The 24244-nt window shown below is 35.9% G+C and overlaps 1 long non-coding RNA gene across 1 annotated transcript; it reads left to right on the plus strand.

Annotated features, from left to right (window-relative positions):
• Positions 1-2623: 2623 nt before the first annotated feature.
• LOC120155736 lies at positions 2624-5827 on the plus strand. The gene is made up of 3 exons (XR_005518994.1): positions 2624-3269; positions 3600-4769; positions 5495-5827. It is a non-coding gene; the product is annotated as an uncharacterized LOC120155736 (long non-coding RNA).
• The last annotated feature ends 18417 nt before the right edge of the window (positions 5828-24244 follow it).

The raw sequence follows: 24244 nt of genomic DNA on the forward strand, positions 1-24244 counted from the left end.
GATTCGCCTTACATCACATCTTCAAAGCCGAATTCATCCTCTCTTGATGTGAACATGTTATTTCATTTCCTTGCATGAATTTGGAGGAATGTTTCATTGTAGGTTCGGCCCCCTTTCGAATGCATGCACCAAGTGTGAACGTGACTCATAGGCTCCCTTCATGTACTTTGATTTGGTGAATGAGTTTGAAAATAATGCATCCATCTCCCTTGAATGTGAACAAGTCCTTTAGCCTCATTGTATGATTGTACACGCCATAAATGGATTCATGAAGGTGGAAATGCATCAGGTGTGAACATGGCTCTTTATTTGGTGTAAATCGCGTACTTATTTCCAGCCTGCATTGTCTTATTTAATCTGGGCATATCTTGAGATCCCAATATCGGATTTATATTATTCAAAGTGCGTTGGAAAGATAAGAGATAGGGGATTAAATTTTAAGAGACTTTAGCACCCAAATATGCTTGGAACATGTTCAAAAATGATGATCAATCTGACTGACGTGAACTGTCCATCCAACTCTTCATTTGCCTTTTATTCTACTTAGCATCCAATGTACCTAGACAAAGTATGTAAACAAATAATTAGATAGGAATTGAGCTATTATAATTATGAATGTATGCTTCCACCTATGCTAATAATACAAATGAGTTAATTATGAATGCATATGCATTGAATGAGTTATATAAAGATGTGAATTAATAAGTCATGCATGAATATCATATATTATACATATAAATGACAGAATATAATATTCAAAAAAAATCAAGAATAAGATAAACATATTTGCATGACATGTAATGCATAAATGAGTAAATAAATAATAAAATAAGGAAAGACTCCCTTGGAATCAACAAGGTAGAAGGTCCATGAAGTGATCATGTGTTGAAGAAGTTTGGTCATTGGAATGATCTCATCATTCCTGATGTGAGCACGTTTAGCACCGGCTTTCTCCGTGAAATAAACACTTCAAGGATGCTCTACCTTGATTACTCTAAGGGAGTAATTCCTTACTTTATTACTTATTTACTTATTTATGCATTACATTGCATATTAGTATTTAAGTTTGTTTTAGCATCTTAGGATAAGATTTGCATATCATTCATAATTTCATACATGTCATGCATATTACTAGTTTTGAATTCATGTAAACATGTTTCTATAATAACATCACATGCATCCATAGTTATCTCATTTGCATATCATGCTACTATATTAGTTTTGTATCATCTTAGCATGTTCACGTGTTATTCATGTACTCATGTTCTTACTTTCACATGATTGCATTTCGTTTATATTGTTCATTGCATTCCAATATGTTTCACGTATATTCATAATATGCATTCAACATAAAACAGCATGTTTATCATTTATTTTAACTCATGTGCATTCAATTAGTTTCTTGAATTTTGTTTACATGTTCATGGCATTTTCTAGTTATTAAATCATGCATGTTAGCTCCTAAGTAAACACATACACACACGGAAATTAACCCAGTCCAGTACACTTCATTAGATTATCTTATATGCATCTTTCACGTGTTATTTATTTAGTTTAGTGTTAAAGCAACTTGGTTCCATGGCACAAAAATCAGCAACAAGCTATTATAATATGGAAGCACGTTGGAGCCTTATTTTCACAATCAATTCCAGCTCATAACATAGCAGCATTTGTTCTTGTTTTATAACAGCACTATCACGTTAATATTAGGTCATTTGCACTTGTAGGGAACACAAAGCTCATGCTCCATACTGGACGGTTTTTGAGGAGTTCTTTAACATATCTTCATGGCACAAGACACGGCAATAATGGTATTAGAATATGGAACAAGTTGAACAGCATTTTAGAAGCATTGTCAAAGCATTTTCACGATTAATAGATGATGGAGTAAGGAGTATTAAATGGCAGCATGATAAGCACTAAAGGGGACATGAATAAAATGCCCATGATGGACGGTTTTAAGGAGCATTATCCAGATTCCTACCAGCTCATAAAACACGTATGAAAGCTAGAAAAGGGGGCACACATTTTGGAAGCTTTTTGAGGATTAAAGAAAACAAGAACAACTCATCAAATTGGATCACCGCCAGCTTCATTATTATAATCTTCCCACTAGGATCAAGCAAATTAAAATGAAGGTAATACACGCCATTTGCTGATCTGCAAACAGCCCATGTGCGTGAAAAGGAGGCACTAGACACCCCATGTGTGTGAGAAAGAAGTGATCTGCACAACCCATGTGATTCCAAAGTTGTTTGTCTCCATTTGTTCTCTAATGAAGGATGCACGTGCTAAATCAATCAAGGAGACAAGCTTCTACAACTCCACTTGCCCTTGTCTCCACGTAATGTTGTTTTCCACCAGCTATCAAAGGAACATTCGGCCATTAAGCTTTGTCCACCACTATAACCGAACCCACCCCTAAATTATGCATGAAATTATGTCTTTGAATTGTAATTATTCGACCATGCATTAGTTCATCTAGCATACATGCATTTCTAGTTCTATAAGTAGTCTTCATATTACATTGTAAGGATGGACTTTTGTTTTAATGATAATTTGAGAGTTTTCTCTTAATTGAGTCATTCGTGACTTTTATCGACTTATCAAGTAATTCGTTACTTGTGGCGTCATTCCTATCACCTTGATACTTATGGTTCCTAGTTCTTATAACTAGCGGGTCAAAGTCCGAATTACCATCCCTTATCGAAGCAATATAAATTTGGGTCGTTGTTCTATAACATCGGTTCTTCTTTGAGTCTTGTTTAAGATACTATCGTTTTTACCATTCCATATTTCATTATCCATATTATTACCACAACCGAGTCTTCCGCTACCATTTCTTAAACCGACCATATACCATCACCTTTACCACCGTAAATTATCCGTTTCTTATGTTTATCTTATGCAGGTTGGTTCGCTTCCTTCCTAGATCCATAATCGATCGTCGAGGCCCGACGTGATCGCGTCATTTGGTATCAGAGCTAGTTGGAAGAAGCACCATACATCAAGCGAGATTATCGTATCATGCGATAATCAGAGTTTTGGTGGAAGAAGCAACGCACAACGAAAATACAAAAAAAATACAAAAAAAGTGCAACTCTCTTGTGCAAGAAAAGGAAATCGAAAATTACAAGTTGCAAGTGAAAAAAATCGAAAATCAGCAAAAGAAAGAAAAGTCGAAGCATTCATCAACAAGTTTATCACCGAGCCATTCAAAGAAAGCCTTTGATTGATTGTGGTGATAGAAAGGTTGTGAAGTAACGTGTGTAAGTAACATTTTTTTTTCTTTCTATTTCTAAGACACCTTTGTATATTTTTGTTTTCCATTCCTACTAACCTTTTTTGTAGCCGACGCACATCGAGTAAAATCTACTTGATACGGTTTTGAGTAAAGTCATTTTAGGACTTGACATAAAGAGAATTGAGCGGTAAAAGGCAAGAGTGAACATCAAGGGTAAAAAGCCATCCCGAGTTAAACACGAGTGTTGAACGACATTCAAAGTTTTCTTTGGAGTGTATTGGTGATATTCTTTTTATGTTAGTGACATTTATTTTTTATTTTTATTAACCTATTTCTTTTCATTATGTCTCGAAAGTACACAAGACCAAATGATTATACAGGAGATAACGAACGAGATTTTTTATCAAATTCTCAATTTCAAGATTTCAGTCGAGAATTGAGGAGTTTGCTCAAAGAAAATCTCAACCCAATCATAAAGACGATGGATCGTATAATCGAAAAACGTTCTTGTTCACAAACACCTCCGCCGAAGATCAAAGGCGAAATCAAGAGGAGAGACGACACTCAATCCTGTTCTAGTTCTATACGCAATTGTAGCAGAAGATCTTACCAGGAGGATTCCAATTTTCTAACAAGAAGCAATGTTAAAATTTCAACGAGAAGAGAGCCAAGGAATTTTGCATGTTTTAATCCCGAAAGTCTAGCTTGTCTTCAAAAGTGTGTTGACAATTTCGTCAAAGAAACACAATTGCAAGAACAACTACAAAAAGAAAGTGTTTGAAAAAAAGAAGAAGAAGTAAAAGTTGAAACCGACATTGAGAGCAATAAAAAAATTGATGAGAGAAATGTTGGAGTCCAAAGTGAGAACGAGAGTGAAAATAAAGAGCTTGAAAAAGAAATTGTTTGTGCAAAAGAAAAAGAGTGTCAAATTTCAATTTGCACTAACACCCTTAACAATTCTTCTTCTATTCTTGAATTTTCATTGTTGCAGGATGACGTGAGGAGTACCTCCAGAAACATGTCAAACACATTGATGATCGAGCATCGTCATGTTTCAAAGAAGGAAGTTGTACCCAATGATATCATTAAGCTTCATCCAAGGTTTGCTCTTTCCAAACCTTTTGTTATTGATTTACCTACTAACTTTTATTTACCATTTGGAGGGACGATTCAAAAACGTGGAATTGATGTATTGAGTTGCGAAGATAAGTTTCTTTGAAATCTTGATAAGAAATTACCACTCTCCAATTTGCAAATAAATGTTGTGAAAGAAAAGCTATCAATCCACCCTCATGATGATTCAAGGAAATATAAAGTTACCAAATACGAAGTCAAGGGGTTGACCATTGGAGGAAGGTATGAGGATTCAATCCATCCTACATCAAGAAGGTCTTCAATGAGAAATCATTTCGATTTGAGGACAAATCGCCAAAAAGAAAGGGAGGATGATGTGAGCACGTTTAGCATCGGCTTTCTCCGTGAAATAAACACTTCAAGGATGTTCTACCTTGATTACTCTAAGGGAGTAATTCCTTGCTTTATTACTTATTTACTTATTTATGCATTACATTGCATATTAGTATTTAAGTTTGTTTTAGCATCTTAGGATAAGATTTGCATATCATTCATAATTTCATACATGTCATGCATATTACTAGTTTTGAATTCATGTAAACATGTTTCTATAATAACATCACATGCATCCATAGTTATCTCATTTGCATATCATGCTACTATATTAGTTTTGTATCATCTTAGCATGTTCACGTGTTATTCATGTACTCATGTTCTTACTTTCACATGATTGCATTTTGTTTATATTGTTCATTGCATTCCAATATGTTTCACGTATATTCATAATATGCATTCAACATAAAACAACATGTTTATCATTTATTTTAACTCATGTGCATTCAATTAGTTTCTTGAATTTTGTTTACATGTTCATGGCATTTTCTAGTTATTAAATCATGCATGTTAGCTCCTAAGTAAACACATACACACACGGAAATTAACCCAGTCCAGTACACTTCATTAGATTATCTTATATGCATCTTTCACGTGTTATTTATTTAGTTTAGTGTTAAAGCAACTTGGTTCCATGGCACAAAAATCAGCAACAAGCTATTATAATATGGAAGCACGTTGGAGCCTTATTTTCACAATCAATTCCAGCTCATAACATAGCAGCATTTGTTCTTGTTTTATAACAGCACTATCACATTAATATTAGTTCATTTTCACTTGTAGGGAACACAAAGCTCATGCTCCATACTGGACGGTTTTTGAGGAGTTCTTTAACTTATTTTCATGGCACAAGACACGGCAATAATGGTATTAGAATATGGAACAATTTGAACAGCATTTTAGAAGCATTGTCAAAGCATTTCCACGATTAATAGATGATGGAGTAAGGAGTATTAAATGGCAGCATGATAAGCACTAAAGGGGACATGAATAAAATGCCCATGATGGACGGTTTTAAGGAGCATTATCCAGATTCCTACCAGCTCATAAAACACGTATGAAAGCTAGAAAAGGGGGCACACGTTTTGGAAGCTTTTTGAGGATTAAAGAAAACAAGAACAACTCATCAAATTGGATCACCACCAGCTTCATTATTATAATCTTCCCACTAGGATCAAGCAAATTAAAATAAAGGTAATACACGCCATTTGCTGATCTGCAAACAGCCCATGTGCGTGAAAAGGAGGCACTAGACACCCAATATGCGTGAGAAAGAAGTGATCTGCACAGCCCATGTGATTACAAAGTTGTTTGTCTCCATTTGTTCTCGAATGAAGGATGCACGTGCTAAATCAATCAAGGAGACAAGCTTCTACAACTCCACTTGCCCTTGTCTCCACGTAATGTTGTTTTCCACCAGCTATCAAAGGAACATTCGGCCATTAAGCTTTGTCCACCACTATAACCGAACCCACCCCTAAATTTTGCATGAAATTATGTCTTTGAATTGTAATTATTCGACCATGCATTAGTTCATCTAGCATACATGCATTTCTAGTTCTATAAGTAATCTTCATATTACATTGTAAGGATGGACTTTTGTTTTAATGATAATTTGAGAGTTTTCTCTTAATTGAGTCCTTCGTGACTTTTATCGACTTATCAAGTAATTCGTTACTTGTGGCGTCATTCCTATCACCTTGATACTTATGGTTCCTAGTTCTTATAACTAGCGGGTCAAAGTCCGAATTACCATCCCTTATCGAAGCAATATAAATTTGGGTCGTTGTTCTATAACATCGGTTCTTCTTTGAGTCTTGTTTAAGATACTATCGTTTTTACCATTCCATATTTCATTATCCATATTATTACCACAACCGAGTCTTCCGCTACCATTTCTTAAACCGACCATATACCATCACCTTTACCACCGTAAATTATCCGTTTCTTATGTTTATCTTATGCAGGTTGTTTTGCTTCCTTCCTAGATCCACAATCGATCGTCGAGGTCCGACCGTGATCGCATCAATCCCCCCTTCTTTAGAGCGATTTGTCCTCAAATCGAAGGCTTATTTCATTGATTGATACATTGGTGTAAGAAAGTATAAATGAAGATCATTATGTCTATTAGGGTATGCATGAATTTCTTTGAATCCTTCAAGTAGGTAAGTCACGCCAACTTTATTCTTTGTACCCTTCCACATTATGAATCTTGAATAGTTGGATAATGCTCGCTTCTTTTCCTTGAATTGATGATCACAATCAAGAACACTTGCAAGTAAATGATTCAATGTGCTGCAAAAAAGAAATAAGTTAGAACATGAAACATTATTAACAATGTGAATGAACGTACAAGATTCATTAAAGTTCATGAATGAAATTTGGTTCGTTGAAACTTCCCTTTCATAAGGTTGTTTGAACTTTGAATGTAGAATGAATGTACATCGAATGTCAAAGAGCACATGCTTTGGAATACCAAATGTTACAACCTTTGGAACTTCAAAGGACAAATGTGATTCATCAATTTGCAATGGTATGGCCTTTGGAATAACCTACAAATCAAATGAAAGAATAGGAAGAAAAGACTGATTAGTATAGAGTAAAACTTCCTTCTCCTCACATTCTTTTCTCTCATGCTCATGTTTGTTTTGAATTCTCTCTTCAATCTCACTCTCATGTTTTACAACACACTCATCTTCACTCTCAATGCTCTTACTCTCATTTTCAATTACTTCAATGGATTTCTCACGCAAAATCACTGATACAGTTCAACCTAGCCTCACTTGGATAGATGGTGAAGTTAAGGTTGTACCTTTGATTGTTTCGATCTAGGAAAGCAACAAGGATCCTGCACAAACAAGAAAGATCAAAAAATAGTTAAATGGAAGTAATGAAATGGAAAGATAAATATGACAGCGGAAAGTATATATAAGTTGGTGATATGTTTAAAGGAAATGATGAAGTATGGTAATGGAAATAGAATGAAGGTGATGGAGATGAATATGAAAAGTAGTATCTCAAAGAAGACTCAAAGAAGAACCAATGTTAAAGAAAAAAGTCCCAGACTTTATATTACTTCTTTAAGGGATGGTAAACAAGGACTTTGACCCGCTATCTATAAAGAGATAGGAACCATAAGTATCAGGGTGACATAGATAGGGGTGACGCCACAAGCATAAGCTTGATAAGTCGATAAAGTTCACTTAAGAAATAAAGAGAGAAACTCTCACAAATATTTGATTAAACAAAGTGAATTGGTTTATTTTACAAATGAATGGAAAGCTATTTATAGGCCTAAGAGTGCATGGTGTGAATACAAAACATTTAATGAGTGAACCTTCATGGATGAGTGTTCATACTTTAAGTAGATACAAAGCATGGCTTAGGTGAATGAATTTTGATGAATGGATATTCATCTTTTAATGGAATACATCCTTTGGCCGAATTCATCCCACCTTGTGTGAACTTGTTGATTTGTCTTCTATGGATGAATGTTCATGAATGTATCTTGGCTGAAATTCTTCCCCCTTGTGTGAACATGACTATTTGGCTTCTTGCATGAATAGATGAATTTAAAAGCCTTTGAATGAATCCTTGCACCTCCTCACAAATGTTCTGATTCATTTTAATATTCTTTTCTTGTCCATGCATGTCTTCATTAATTCCTCCCATGCATAAGTCCTTTAAAGGAGATGAATGGTTGCAAATCCCGTATTAATTTCCAGCCTGCATTGTCTTCAGTAATCTAGACATATCTCAAGTTCTCAATATCGGATTAATGTGATTAAAAATGATTTGGAAAGCTACGAGATAGGGGATTAAATATTAAGAAGACTTCATCACCAAAAGATGCTTGGAACATGTTCAAAAATGTAGATCAATCTGACTGACGTGAACTGTCCAACCAACTCTTCAATTGCCTTTAGTCTTCTTAGCATCCAATGAACCTAGACAAAGTATGTAAACAAATAATTAGATAGGAATTGAGCTATGATAATTATGAATGCATGCTTCCACCTATGTTAATAATGCAAATGAGCTAACTATGAATGCATATGCATTGAATGAGTTATATAAAGATGTGAATTAATAAGTCATGCATGAATATCATATATTATACATATAAATGACAGCATATAATATTCCAGCAAAAATTAAGAATAAGATAAACATATTCACATGACATGTAATGCATAAATGAGTAAATAAATAATAAAAATAAGGCAAGACTCCCTTAGAATCATCTTGGAAGAACTTGAAAGTTGTGAGCATGTTTTGTTTGAACTTGGTGGTCGGTAGGATCACATCATCCCCCCATTCTTTAAGGTGATTTGTCCCCAAATCGATGCTTGGTACATAAGGGAACAACTTTGATGTTCTTTTTAATGGAAATTCTTTCATTCTCATCTTTCATCGTTTTCTTTGCTCAAAATGCTTTACATGTTCAAGTCTTTGCTTTTGAATCAACAATCTGAAAAATAGAACAAAGTTATCAAAGGAAAGGAAAGGATTAAATTCATGAATGAATGAGTTTGGACTCTTAATGTTCTCCATGGTTAGGTTCATTGAATCTTCCCTTTTATAAGGTTCATTAGATCTTGAGTATGAGGTGAATGTACTTTGAAGGTTAATGAACATGTTCTTTATAATTTTAAGTGACACATCTTTTGGAATTTCAAAAGAAATTATGCTTGAATCATCTTGAATGTCCCTTGGAATGACCTGCAAATTCAAAGAATGAATAGAAGAAAAAAATTGATTAGTATAAAGCAAAACTTCCTTCTCCTCGCATTCGTTCCTTTCATGCTCATGTTTTTCAACACACTCATCTTCACTCTCATTTTCAACTCTAAATGTCTTGGTTTTCGCACAATGTTCTCCTTTGATTTGTGCATGTTCAACTCCATCATATATTTTAACCAAAACCTCACTTGTAATCTTTTCATTTTCTCTTCTACACGCACTTCACCCTTTGCTCCCAAATTCAATCTTTTCAACTTTCTCATTTTCGACTCCAGCGTTGCTCACATCAATTTTCTCATTTTCATTCTTATCTCCCTCCACTATTATTTGTTTCTCACGTGAAACTTCTCTTTCAACTTTCTTCATGGCTTTAGTTTTCTTCCATTCCTCTATACGTGATTTGACGATAACTTGGCATTCTTAGACTTGATTTGGGCACATTGGAACCAACGTGATCTTTCTCCCTTGGTGTGTGAATGAATACTTGTTGGAGAACCCATCATACAATGCTCGTTTATCAAACTGCCACGGACGTCCGAGGAGAAGATGGCTTGAATTCATGGAAACAACATCACACAAGACCTCATCTTCATATCTCCCAATTGAAAATGACACAAGTACTTGGTCTATGACTTCTAACTCTTCATCTTCATTTAATCCTTACAAAACATATGGACTGGGATGTTTGGATGTTATAAGCCCCAACTTCTCAACCATGTATGTGCTTGCAAGATTTGCACAACTTCCACTATCAATGGCTACAAGGCATACTTTATCATTCACATGAAAATGAGTATGAAATGGATTACTCCTTTGCTGTTTGTATTCCATTTGAAAGATGGGAGAATTGTTAGTGAAAATTTAATAGTTGAATAAGATTAAAGGACCTTACTAATAATCACTCACAAATCCTCACGATCACTCCAAAAAAATGATGATGCTCCACTCAACGCTCATGTTTTCACTCGGGAATATAAATTGGCTTTTGCAATTCCCCTTCTGATCTCACACACTCAGTTAGTCTTTTTCCACTTGTTCCTCTCTTGTAAAGTTCTTAAAAGAACTAACTCGAGACCTTTCAAGTGCTATGGGCATCGGCTGAAAAATTTGTTAGTGTAGAGGAAAAAAAAGAGAAAGGTAGAAAGATTAAATAATGAAGGGTGGTCTTATAAAAGGAAGAAAAAGAAAGAAAAGTTCACTTACTATGCAAAGATACTCACCACCTTCCTAGAAGAAACAATCAAAGGTCTTGAAGACTACTTTAGGATTGGTTGCAATGATGATGTTGCTTGTCACCTTTGGAACCTCTTTGCATTTTTCTTTCTTTGTTTCCTTTCTTTAGTTTTTCTTCACTTGGAATCCCTTGTTGATGTTGGGATTAACTTGCTGATTTTTTTTTTTGCACTTCTTTTTTATTATCTTTTTATTGAATGGTAGGATGTTGCTTTTGCTTGTTCTTGTTGCAATCCACCTCGACTCTGATTACCATATGATACAGTTCAACCTAGCCTCACTTGGATGGATGGTGAAGTTAAGGTTGTACCTTTGATTGTTTCGATCTAGGAAAGCAACAAGGATCCTGCACAAACAAGAAAGCTCAAAAAAATAGTTAAATGGAAGTAATGAAATGGAAAGATAAATATGACAGCGGAAAATATATATAAGTTGGTGATATGTTTAAAGGAAATGATGAAGTATGGTAATGGAAATAGAATGAAGGTGATGGAGATGAATATGAAAAGTAGTATCTCAAAGAAAACTCAAAGAAGAACCAATGTTAAAGAACAAAGACCCAAACTTTATATTGCTTCTTTAAGGGATGGTAAACAAGGACTTTGACCCACTATCTATAAAGAGATAGGAACCAGAAGTATCAGGGTGACATAGATAGGGGTGACGCCACAAGCATAAGCTTGATAAGTCAATAAAGTTCACTTAAGAACTAAAGAGAGAAACTCTCACAAATATTTGATTAAACAAAGTGAATTGGTTCCTTTTACAAATGAATTGAAAGCTATTTATAGTCCTAAGAGTGCATGGTGTGAATGCAAAACATTTAATGAGTGAACCTTCATGGATAAGTGTTCATACTTTAAGTAGATACAAAGCATGGCTTAGGTGAATGAATTTTGATGAATGGATATTCATCTTTTAATGGAATACATCCTTTGGCCGAATTCATCCCACCTTGTGTGAACTTGTTGATTTGTCTTCTATGGATGAATGTTCATGAATGTATCTTGGCTGAAATTCTTCCCCCTTGTGTGAACATGACTATTTGGCTTCTTGCATGAATGGATGAATTTAAAAGCCTTTGAATGAATCCTTGCACCTCCTCACAAATGTTCTGATTCATTTTAATATTCTTGTCTCGTCCATGCATATCTTCATTAATTCCTCCCATGCATAAGTCCTTTAAAGGAGATGAATGGTTGCAAATCCCGTATTAATTTCCAGCCTGCACTGTCTTCAGTAATCTGGACATATCTCAAGTTCCCAATATCAGATTAATGTGATTAAAAATGTGTTGGAAATCTAAGAGATAGGGGATTAAATGTTAAGAAGTCTTCATCACCCAAAGATGCTTGGAACATGTTCAAAAATGTAGATAATTCTGACTGACGTGAACTGTCCAAGCAACTCTTCAATTGCCTTTAGTCTTCTTAGCATCCAATGAACCTAGACAAAGTATGTAAACAAATAATTAGATAGGAATTGAGCTATGATAATTATGAATGCATGCTTCCACCTATGTTAATAATGCAAATGAGCTAACTATGAATGCATATGCATTGTATATAAAGATGTGAATTAATAAGTCATGCATGAATATCATATATTATACATATAAATGATAGCATATAATATTCAAGAAAATATTAAGAATAAGATAAACATATTCACATGACATGTAATGCATAAATGAGTAAATAAATAATAAAATAAGGCAAGACTCCCTTAGAATCATCTTGGAAGAACTTCAAAGTTGTGAGCATGTTTTGTTTGAACTTGGTGGTCAGTAGGATCACATCAATCACACTCTCATTTTCAACTCCAAATGCCTTGGATTTCTCATGATGTTCTTCTTTGATTTGTGCATGTTCAACTCTCTCCACTCTTATTTGTTTTTCATGTAAAACTTCTCTTTCAACTTTCTTCATGGCTTTAGTTTCCTCCCATTCCTCTATACGTGACTTAAGGGTCTCTTGGCATTCATGGACTTGATTTGGGCACATTGGAACCAACGTGATCTTTCTCCCTTTGTGTTTGAATGAATACTTATTAGAGAACCCATCATATAATGCTTGTTTATCAAACTGCCAAGGTCGACCGAAAAGAAGATGGCTTGAATTAATGGAGGCAACATCACAAAAGACTTCATCTTCATATCTCCCAATTGAAAAGGGCACAAGTACTTGCTCTATGACTTCGAACTCTTCATCTTCATTTAATCCTTGCAAAATGTATGGGATGGGATGTTTGAATGTTGTAAGTCCTAACTTCTTGACCATGTATGTGCTTGCAATGTTTGTACAACTTGCACTATCAATGGCTACAAGACATACTTTGCCATCTTTACCGTTTACATGGCAATGAGTATGAAATGCATTCTCTCTTTGTTGAATGTTCTCCATTGCTTGGGAAGAGGAAAGATTAAATAACATTGTTAGTAAAAATTTGAAATGTGAAAATTAGGACCTTACCAAATTTCACACAACAAAACCTCACGGACACTTCAAAAAAAACATTGTGATGTCACTCCACTCAAGCACTCGTGTGTCACTCGGGAATATGTCTTTGGCTTTTTTAATTCCCTTTCTGATCTCACACACTCGATTAGCCTTTTTCCACTCGTTCCTCTCTTGTAAAGTTCTTAAAATAACTAACTAGAGACCTTTCAAGTGCTATGGACGTCGGCTGAAAATTTGTTAGTGTAGAGGAAAAAATAGAAAGGTAGAAAGATTAAATAATGAAGGGTGGTCTTATAGAAGGAAGAAAACGAAAGAAAGGTTAACTTACTATGCAAAGATACTCACCACCTTCCTAGAAGAAACAACCAAAGGTTTTGAATACTACTTTAGGATCGGTTAGAATAATGATGTTGTTTGTCACCTTTGACGCTTCTTTGCATTTTGCTTTCTCTGTTTCCTTTCTTTAGTTTTTCTTCACTTGGAATCCCTTGTTGATGTTGGGATTAAATTGCTGATTTTTTTCTTTTGGCACTTCTCTTTTTTTATTTTCTTTTTATTGAATGGTAGGATGTTTCTTTTACTTGTTATTGTTGCAATCCACCTTAGCTCTGATACCATTTAATACAGTTCAACCTCGCCTCACTTGGATGGATGATGAAGTCAAGGTTGTACCTTTGATTGTTTCGATCTAGGAAAGCAACAAATATCCTGCACAAATAAGAAAGCTAAAAAAATGGTTAAATGGAAGTAATGAAATGGAAAGATAAATATGGCAGCGGAAAATATATATAAGTTGGTGATATGTTTAAAGGAAATGATGAAGTATGGTAATGGAAGTAGAATGAAGGTGATGGAGATGAATATGAAAAGTAGTATCTCAAAGAAGACTCAAAGAAGAACCAATGTTAAAGAACAAAGACCCAGACTTTATATTGCTTCTTTAAGGGATGTTAAACAAGGACTTTGACCCACTATCTATAAAGAGATAGGAACCAGAAGTATAAGGATGATATAGATAGGGGTGACTCCACAAGCATAAGCTTGATAAGTCGATAAAGTTCACTTAAGAACTAAAGAGAGAAACTCTCACAAATATTTGATTAAACAAAGTGAATTGGTTTCTTACAAATGAAATGGAAAGCTATTTATAGGCCTAAGAGATGTCTAGGATGCACATACAAGATTTAATGATTGAACATTCATGGATGAATGTTTATCCTAAAGTAGATACAATGTACGTCCCCTATGCAAGTTCATGGACTAATAAAGTAAATGAATGTTCATCCATTTAAGTGAATACATCTTCATAGCCGAATTCATCCTCTCTTGATGTGAACATGTTGGTTCATTTCTATGCATAAATTTGGAGGAATGTTTCATTGTATGTTCGGCCCCCTTTAGAATGCATGCACCAAGTGTGAACGTGACTCATAGGCTCCCTTCATGTACTTGGATTTGGTGAATGAGTTTGAAAATAATGCATCCATATCCCTTAAATGTGAACAAGTCCTTTAGCCTCATTGTATGATTGTGCACGCCATAAATGGATTCATGAATGATGTGATCCTCTCTAGCACCAACTTTCTGCATGACATACTCACATCATTGAAAATCCATCAAACTCAATATAAGGGAGTTCTACCTTACTTTATATTATATTTACTCATTTATGCACTATATATTATTATGAGCATACATTTTCATATTAGACTATGCTTGAATTATCATAACATGTGCATTCATTCATTATGTCCTCTGGTTTGCATCATTGATTGATATTCATGCATATAATCTATAGTTATAATAATAATATTCATTCATGAGTTATTATTATAACCTATAGTTCACATCTTTATAATATGCACATTCTTATTACTTTATAATAATTCATATACTTAGCTTATATTATGCTTTCTTTTGTAGGTGCATGTTCGGCCATATGATGGGAGCTGACTTAAAGCTAGCATTGGAGTCCAAGAGCTATGGAAACTTAACTAGGACAACTCCGGGACAACCCAAGAACATTTTTGGACAAAGTTGCCAGCTGACCCCCGAGCTCATAGCTCACTTGAACTGGACTTTTGAGCTAGCTAGAGACCTTATTTCAGCTTGAGAGTTGCACCGTCATCTTCACCACACAGAACACTTCAAATATGGTGTATGTCAATTTTTGTGGATTCGTATCTTTTCGCGAATAGTTGTCATTCCAAAAGGTTCCTTTTCACAAGGAGCTGACCTATGACTCATCTTCATGTAATTCATCTATGGCCAGCTCATCTTCAGTTCAAACACTTGTAAAGTAGCTCAAATGATGAAAGGTTACCTTCAACATAATGTGACCTTTCATGACAAGTTGCTGCACATTGAAGGCCATGACACCTAGATGCATGTTGGAAGCCAAGTCACGCCTAGTTGCTGCCATATTCATTCCATGGACTTCATGATAGGGAAGCGGTGGCGGATTGATGAACGTTGCTCTTGTTGAAGAATCAAACCTAGAAAGCTCTAGACTCGATGAAGAACAAAGGGGATGAATAGGGGAAGGTGGCGGTAATAATTAGGATTATTTAGGGTTTCTTTTATGTGCTGGAATCAAGGCAATAAGATTAGAATAAAATAAAAAAAAGATAAATAAACGGAAGATGAAATAAGATAATAAAGAAATCAGAAGATCTCCCTTATGAAGGTGAACGGTAAAGATGATTGATGGTGCAAATGGATTTGTGGATAATAGATGGATAAGTGTCCTATCGAGCCCTCCTAGTCGCAATGAAAAGGCAAACACGATAAATGGCTCTAACCAACCCTCCTATTCGTGATGAAAAGGCAAATTGGAGTGTGAAGATTAATCTCCCTCACAAGAACTTGAAAGAACTCCAGGAGAAGAAGCTTCGAAGGCACAAGGCAATCAGCACTTGCAAAAACAAACTCTCGTTGTATTATTGATCAACGAAATCTGATTTACAAAGTTGAATGAAGCCTCCTTTATATAGGAGCTGAATTCTAAAGGTCCTAAATAACTAAAGAATAAAATATTATTAAACTAAACATGTTTTAACTCTAATTCCTAATAAAATAATAATAACTAAAAATATTGTTTTAACCCAACCTTAATTCCTAATAAAATAATAAATCTGATCCTAAAAGATAATTAATCATCCTATATTAAATTATATTACAAATAATCAATATAAATATTGAAAATTCGTAATATTTACAAAATAACGTATTAATCCCGTATAGGATTTCTTGCATGCACCGTCTTCAGTAAAATGATCATATCTTGAGTTCCCGATATCGGATTGATGCGATTCAAGAACCGTTGGAAAGATAAGAGACAGACGGTTGTATCTCCAGAAGACATATCGACCGGATAACAACTGGATACCCTTCAAAAAGTTGTTACAAATATGCTGCTATTAGACCCTTCCGGATGAATGCTTAAACTGCGATTTGAAGCTTGTCTTTAAGAAGTTTGGTCCGGCCTCATGTGATAGGGCCAAGTGGTATAGTAAATTCATCATCCTTAGCTTTAGGGCATGTGGTGCATGTATCATCTCCCCCTTCCTTAAAAGGATTCGTCCTCGAATCTGAAATATCAAAAGGAGATAAGTCAGAAACATTAAAGGATGCACTCACGTTATACTCACCGGGAAGATCAATGCAGTAGGCATTGTCATTGATTCGTTCAAGAAATTGGAATGGGCCATCGCCTCATGGGTCTAGCTTGGATTTCCTTTGTGTCGGGAACCTTTCTTTTCTCATGTGAACCCATACCCAATCTCCTGGTTCAAAGGTGACATGTCGTCGGCCCTTGTTAACTCGGTTTGCGATTGCCTCGTAGGTTTTCTCCATCTTGAGTTTGGCTTTGGCGTGAATGTCTTTAACAAGGGCAGCCTTCTTTTCACCATCTAAACTGGCAAGCTGATCTAAAGGTAAGGGAATAAGATCCAAAGTAGTTAGTGGGTTAAAACCATAAACTATTTCGAATGGAGAATAAACTGTTGTGGAGTGAATGGATCGATTATAAGCAAACTCAACAAAAGGTAAACATTCTTCCCAATTATGGGTATTCTTACCTACCACAGTTCTTAGCAAAGATCCTAGAATCCGATTTATTACTTCGGTTTGTCCATCGATTTGAGGATGACAAGAATTGGAATAGAGAAGTTTTGTGCCAATCTTACCCCATAATACCTTCCAAAAGTGGCTTATGAACTTAGTGTCACGATCGGACACAATGGTGCGTGGAATGCCATGAAGGCGGACTATTTCTCGAAAGAATAAATTAGCAGTATGTGTGGCATCTTCCGTTTTATGGCAAGGAATGAAGTGTGCCATCTTTGAGAATCTGTCCATAACCACAAAAATACTATCTCGTCCTTTCTTAGTGCGGGGTAAGCCAAGTATAAAATCCATCGATAAATCGATCCAAGGAGAAGAAGAAATTGGTAAAGGCGTATACAAACCATTAGGATTTACATTTGACTTTGCTTGTTTGCACGTGATGCATGATGCACAAATCTTTTCCACTGTTTTACGCATGTGCGGCCAAAAGAAGTGTTCGATGACCATATCATGTGTTTTGTGAATACCGAAGTGTCCCATAAGTCCTCCGGCATGTGACTCGTGAACCAAGAATTCTCGCAAAGAGCTTTGTGGTATACACAACCTGTTCATGCGAAAAAGAAAGCCATCTACAAGATAAAACTTGTTAAAAGCACCTTTTACACATTGTTTATAAATCTCAGAAAAATCTGGATCGTTAGGATAAAGTTCTTTGATATGTGCAAAACCCAGAACAATAGCATGCATTCGAGTGATAAGTGTGTATCGTCGGGATAATGCATCAGCTACGATGTTATCTTTCCCTTGTTTGTATTTGATGATGTAAGGGAAAGATTCAATGAACTCACCATTGGTGCTCGGACGAGTGCAAGAAGTTCCTTATCGTAGGTAGAGTAGTTCAATTGTGCACCTTTTAACTTCTCACTAAAGTAAGCGATAGGTTGTCTTTCTTGCATGAGGACGGCACCAATGCCTATGCCTGAAGCATCACATTCTAGCTCAAAGGTGTTAGAAAAATTGGGAAGACGAAGAATAGGGCAGAACATAACTTATCTTTAAGAAGTTCAAAAGCTTTTTGTTGTAGTGGTCCCCATTTGAATTCAACTGACTTTTTGATGATCTCGGTTAATGGTGCAGCAATGGTTGAGAAATCTTTGACAAAGCAATGGTAGAAACTTGCCAAACCATGAAAAGATCTTACCTCGGTAATGGAAGTAGGCATGGGCCATTCTTGAATTGCCTTGACCTTCTCTTTATCTACATGAATACCCTATACACTAACTATAAAGCCTAAAAACATAAGCTTATCACTGCAAAACACACACTTATCCATGTTAGCATATAAATGTTCTCGTCGAAGAACTTTGAGAACCATTCGAACGTGAATGACATGAGAATCAAAAGAAGATGAGTATATAAGAATGTCATCAAAGTAAACGACAACAAATTTACCTATAAACTCCTTAAGAACGTAATTCATTAATCTCATGAAGGTGCTTGGAGCGTTTGTGAGTCCAAAGGGCATAACAAGGCATTCATACAAGCCGAACTTTGTCTTGAATGCTGTTTTCCATTCGTCACCTTCTTTCATTCGAATTTGATGGTAACCACTCTTTAAGTCAATTTTGGTGAAGATACTTGCACCATGTAGTTCATCCAGCATATCATCTAGGCGTGGAATAGGATGCCTATACTTGATTGTTATCCGATTGATAGGTCGACAATCTACACACATTCGGAATGTGCCATCTTTCATTGGAACTAGAATGACGGGAACTGCACGAGGACTAAGACTCTCACGGATGTGTACTTTTTGTAATAATGAATCTATTTGTCGTTCCAATTCCTTCGTTTCCTCAGGATTGCATCGGTAAGCAGGGCGGTTTGGTATGGTTGATCCAAGGATGAATTCGATTTGATGTTCGATTCCTCTTGTAGGTGGTAAACCATCCGGTGGGTTGCTTAAGGCATCTTGAAACTCCTGTAATAAAGAAGAAAACACACTAGGCAAATCTGTGATGTTAGTGATAGTTGATAAAATGGAGTCCTTGAAACGGACTAGAACGCACGACCTATTTTGAAAAAGGGTATCTCTCATGTCTTTTGCACTCGCATAAATGTTTTGAGACACTCTTTTATTTTCACATTGAGGTTCACTCACCACCCGTGGGTCATTTGTTTGGCTTTTATCGGTTGTGACCTCTTTTGCCTTTTGTTTCAAATTCCCTGTTTCCTTGAGAATTCGTTGTTGATCTATGAGAATCTCTTTGGGGGGTAGGGGGTTAAGTCAGAACGGTTTACCTTTTATTGGAATTGTGTAAATGTTCTTTCGACCATAATATGTGACGTCATTGTCGTATTGCCAAGGTCGTCCTAAGAGAATGTGGGATGCTTGCATCGGAATTACATCACACCATACGTCGTCACAATACTTTCCCATCTTGATATTAACGAGGCATTGTTTAACCACCTTCATCTCGGCACTCTCATTAAGCCATTGTAAGCAATAAGGTTTCGGATGTCGTTGGCAAGGAAGTTTGAGTGATTCAACAACATTGGAGCTAATGACGTTGACACAACTACCATTATCAATGATGATGGAGAATGGTTGTTCCTTGATTAGGCAGCGTGTGTGGAAGATGTTGGAACGTTGTATGTCAGACTCGTCGGATGCTTGGATGTTCAATGTATGACGGATCACCAAGATTGTGCCATTATACTCATCGCTTCCATAGTCATCACTATCTTCTTTGGCTTCGGCATGTGCTGGAATGTCAGTGAGGTCGTCATCAGAGTCAGAATTGTAAGATCCATCACCTAGTATGGTTAAGGTCCTCGTGTTTGGACAATTGCGGCTGATATGGCCTCTTCCTAAGCATTTAAAACACTTGATGTCTCTTGCTCGGGTGTCGTCTTTAGGGGCTGGAAGTGTCTCATTCTTCGCTGGTTGTTTTTTTCTTTGTCGAGTTTGTCATCTCTTGACTTTTTTTGAGAAGATAGAGTAGAAGATGAGGAAGGATTTGAAGTATTACCTTGGTAAGAGAATGAAGTACCTTGGTAATGTTCTCTGAATCGGAATCTCCTTTGTATTTGTGCTTCGATTGTCATTGCTTTCTTTAGTGTATCTTCGAGGTTTTCGTACCCATGGAGATCAAGAAGTTCAGTGATGTTTGAGTTTAAGCCAACGACGAATCTTGACATGACGTCCTCTTCTTCTTCAGTTATGTTAGCCCTATTGAGTAAGGACTGCATCTCCTTGTAGTAATCTTCAACTGAACTTCTACCTTGTCGAAGTCGGTGTAGTCGTTGTTTAACTTCTCGTGTATAATGTGTCGGTAGAAATCGGTTCCTCATGGCATGTTTGAGTTCGGTCCAAGACGTGATTGGTTGAATTTGGTAGTTGTCGATCTTTTTCCTTGTTTACATCCACCAAGTGTGAGCATATCCTTCGAATTCCAAGGTGATGAGGGGAACTTGTTCAGCTTGGGGGCAGTCATGGTATGCGAACAAGAGATCAACTTTTCCTTCCCAATCGATGTACTTGTCTGGGTCGTAGTCTCCTTTAAAAGACGGGATCGTGAACTTTGGTCTTGCAAAGAGTTTGGGTGTTTGAAAACGTGGTTGTGCTCGCCTGGGGGCCAAAAGTTTAGCATTGTTTGGCCTTGGATTCTGGTTTGGTTGATCCAGTTGTAGTTCTTGCCGTTCTCTCAAGGCATTGTTAAGTTGATCAAATTGAGTTGTGAGTCGTTCAAGTGCGGCTAAGATAGCCGTAAGTGTCTCATTGTTATTGTCGCCCATCCTGCAATTATAACACTCAAAAGAAGATTTTAAAGTAGAATAAAATAAAATAAATTCAACAAAGCAATAAACCTCACAAGTCACTCCAAGAAAGTAACACAATGAGAGGCAAGTAAGCCGATCTTGTACTCTTTAAAACTCACTTTACCAAGTAGTCTTTCACAGTTCGTATCGGAGTTTGATTACTAGCAAAGGCGATAAGAAAAACCTAAAAGCTCTAAGAGGCCAAACAAAGGTTAGACTCCAAGAGAACGAGAATGCAAAGAAGGAAGAAGTATGCAAACTCTTTAGTCCTACTAACACAAAGAAGATAATGTGTTAGATAATGCAAAAGAACAATAACAAGGAAAAACAAAAGAACCTAAAGCACTAAGAGTCAAAGAAAAAGGGACCAAACCAGAAAACCTAGAAAACGCTGGATCAACTTGAGCAACGTTTTTGAGAGGGTTACTGGTGTCCAAAAATTCTGAAAAATTTCTTGAATGTCTTTCGATGCGTTAAGAAACCACCTGTAAAATTTCAGAACCAAATACCTTCAGTAGTATCCAGTAGACTCTGTTGAACGGTGAGTCCTCAAACAATCTATTTTTCTTGATCACTTTTTTCGAAGTTGTTCTTGATCTTCAAAAATTCTGATATTTTGTGTGAATTATCTTCAATATATGAAGTTTTAATCTGGAAATTTTCACCACGAAATTCATCCTGTAAAATTTTCAAGAAATTCGACAAGATTCTAAACCGAATCTGCCGATGAAACTTGAATGATGTATTTGAAGGCTCCAATGAACTCCGATTGGGGTGAAATTTGGAGTGGGGATTATTATTAGAATGAATATAATATGTGAATAAAATCAACCCTAAATACCTTCGTTTGCAATTTTTTTTGAAATTTTGGCTTTTTTGGTTTTTTTTTTGTTTTTTTTGTTTTTTTTTTTGAAAAAAAATAGCAAACTAACAAGAAGGATTTAAATCTAAATTAAAATTAAATAAAAAGAACCTGAAACGCTGAATCGTTTGTGAACTAGCTCCGTTGGGGTACCTTGACGGTTTTGTGTGCAAGAACAAGCAAGATTGCTTGTTTCGCTCCAAGAATCGGCCCAAATCTTATACCAATTGATAGGGAAGCGGTGGCGGATTGATGAACGTTGCTCTTGTTGAAGAATCAAACCTAGAAAGCTCTAGACTCGATGAAGAACAAAGGGGATGAATAGGGGAAGGTTGCGGCAACAATTAGGATTATTTAGGGTTTCTTTTATGTGCTGGAATCAAGGCAATAAGATTAGAATAAAATAAACAAAAGATAAATAAACGGAAGATGAAATAAGATAATAAAGAAATCAGAAGATCTCCCTTATGAAGGTGAACGGTAAAGATGATTGATGGTGCGAATGGATTTATGGATAATAGATGGATAAGTGTCCTATCGAGCCCTCCTAGTCGTAATGAAAAGGCAAACACGATAAATGGCTCTAACCAACCCTCCTAGCCGTGATGAAAAGGCAAATTAGAGTGTGAAGATTAATCTCCCTCGCAAGAACTTGAAAGAACTCCAGGAGAAGAAGCTTCGAAGGCACAAGGCAATCAGCACTTGCAAAAACAAACTCTCATTGTATTATTGATCAAAGAAATCTGATTTACAAAGTTGAATGAAGCCTCCTTTATATAGGGCTGAATTTTAAAGGTCCTAAATAACTAAAGAATAAAATATAATAAACTAAACATGTTTTAACTCTAATTCCTAATAAAATAATAATAACTAAAAATATTGTTTTAACCCAACCTTAATTCCTAATAAAATAATAAATCTGATCCTAAAAGATAATTGATCATCCTATATTAAATTATATTACAAATAATCAATATAAATATTGAAAATTCGTAATATTTACAAAATAACGTATTAATCCCGTATAGGATTTCCTGCATGCACCGTCTTCAGTAAAATGACCATATCTTGAGTTCCCGATATCGGATTGATGTGATTCAAGAACCGTTGGAAAGATAAGAGACAGAAGGTTGTATCTCCAGAAGACATGTCGACCGCATAACAACTGGATCCCCTTCAAAAAGTTGTTTCAAATCTGCTGCTATTAGACCCTTCCGGATGAATGCTTGAACTGCGATTTGAAGCTTGTCTTTAAGAAGTTTGGTCCGGCCTCGTGTGATAGGGCCAAGTGGTATAGTAAATTCATCATCCTTAGCTTTAGGGCATGTGGTGCATGTATCACTTCAAGACACCATCCTATGGTTGTAACATCACCAAAGCCTTACAAGAAGACCCATGTGCATTCAAGTAGGCTGCCATGTGCATCATTCAAGTAGGATGCATTCAAGCATCCTAAGGGATGCTTCCTATTCGGCCAAAGACTCTTTCCTCTTCATTTTGGCGCCCAAATAACTTCCAAATGCATTCAAATCAATCTTAGGGCCAAACCAACACATAACCATTCGGCCAAGAGCATGTATCTTCATTTAAATCATGTATTTTCATCAAAAATCATGTATTTTCAAAGGGGTTTCAACCTTGGCCGAACCATCAAGTATCTATTCGGCCTAAACCATTTGAAAACTACAAATAGGCTATTGCATTTCATTTGTAACAACCCTTTGATCAATTAAAAAATCCTTTGTGAGATTATTCTATCTTCAAGTTCTTTTTAGAACTATATCGATTAAGCAAGCTTTTTATAAAGCTTGTGGCGTCATTCCTTCACCTTGATACTTCTGGTTCCTAGTTTAAATAACTAGAGGGTCAAAGTCCTTTCATACCATCCCTTATAAAACTTATAAGAAACGGGTCTTTGCTCCTTTATAGCATTGGTTCCTTCTTAGTTTTATAAGATACAATCTGTCCATCACCATTATCACGCCTATATCATCACCATAGTCCATCACCATTATCACGCCTATATCATCACCATATTCCATCACCATATCACGCCTACATTATCACCAACTTATAAATTTCCATTTCTTCATCTTTGAATTATCCTTCATCCTCAACAAGGCATTCGTCCATCACCACCATTGGAGGCCGAATCCATCATCACTTGAAGGATCATTCTACAACACTTCCGCAGCCCTTCTTTGATAACTATTCTATCCATTTCAATTTTTTCCATTTCCATTTACTTTTCATTTCTTAATTATCATATTACTTAATCAATTCTTCTTCTTTTGTGCAGATTACTTTCAATCCAAGGTGTAGCATTTGGTGTCTCTCCTAGATCGG

Source organism: Hibiscus syriacus, unplaced genomic scaffold (assembly GCF_006381635.1).
Source record: "Hibiscus syriacus cultivar Baekdansim isolate YM2019G1 unplaced genomic scaffold, ASM638163v2 tig00111207_pilon, whole genome shotgun sequence".
Taxonomy (NCBI): domain Eukaryota; kingdom Viridiplantae; phylum Streptophyta; class Magnoliopsida; order Malvales; family Malvaceae; genus Hibiscus; species Hibiscus syriacus.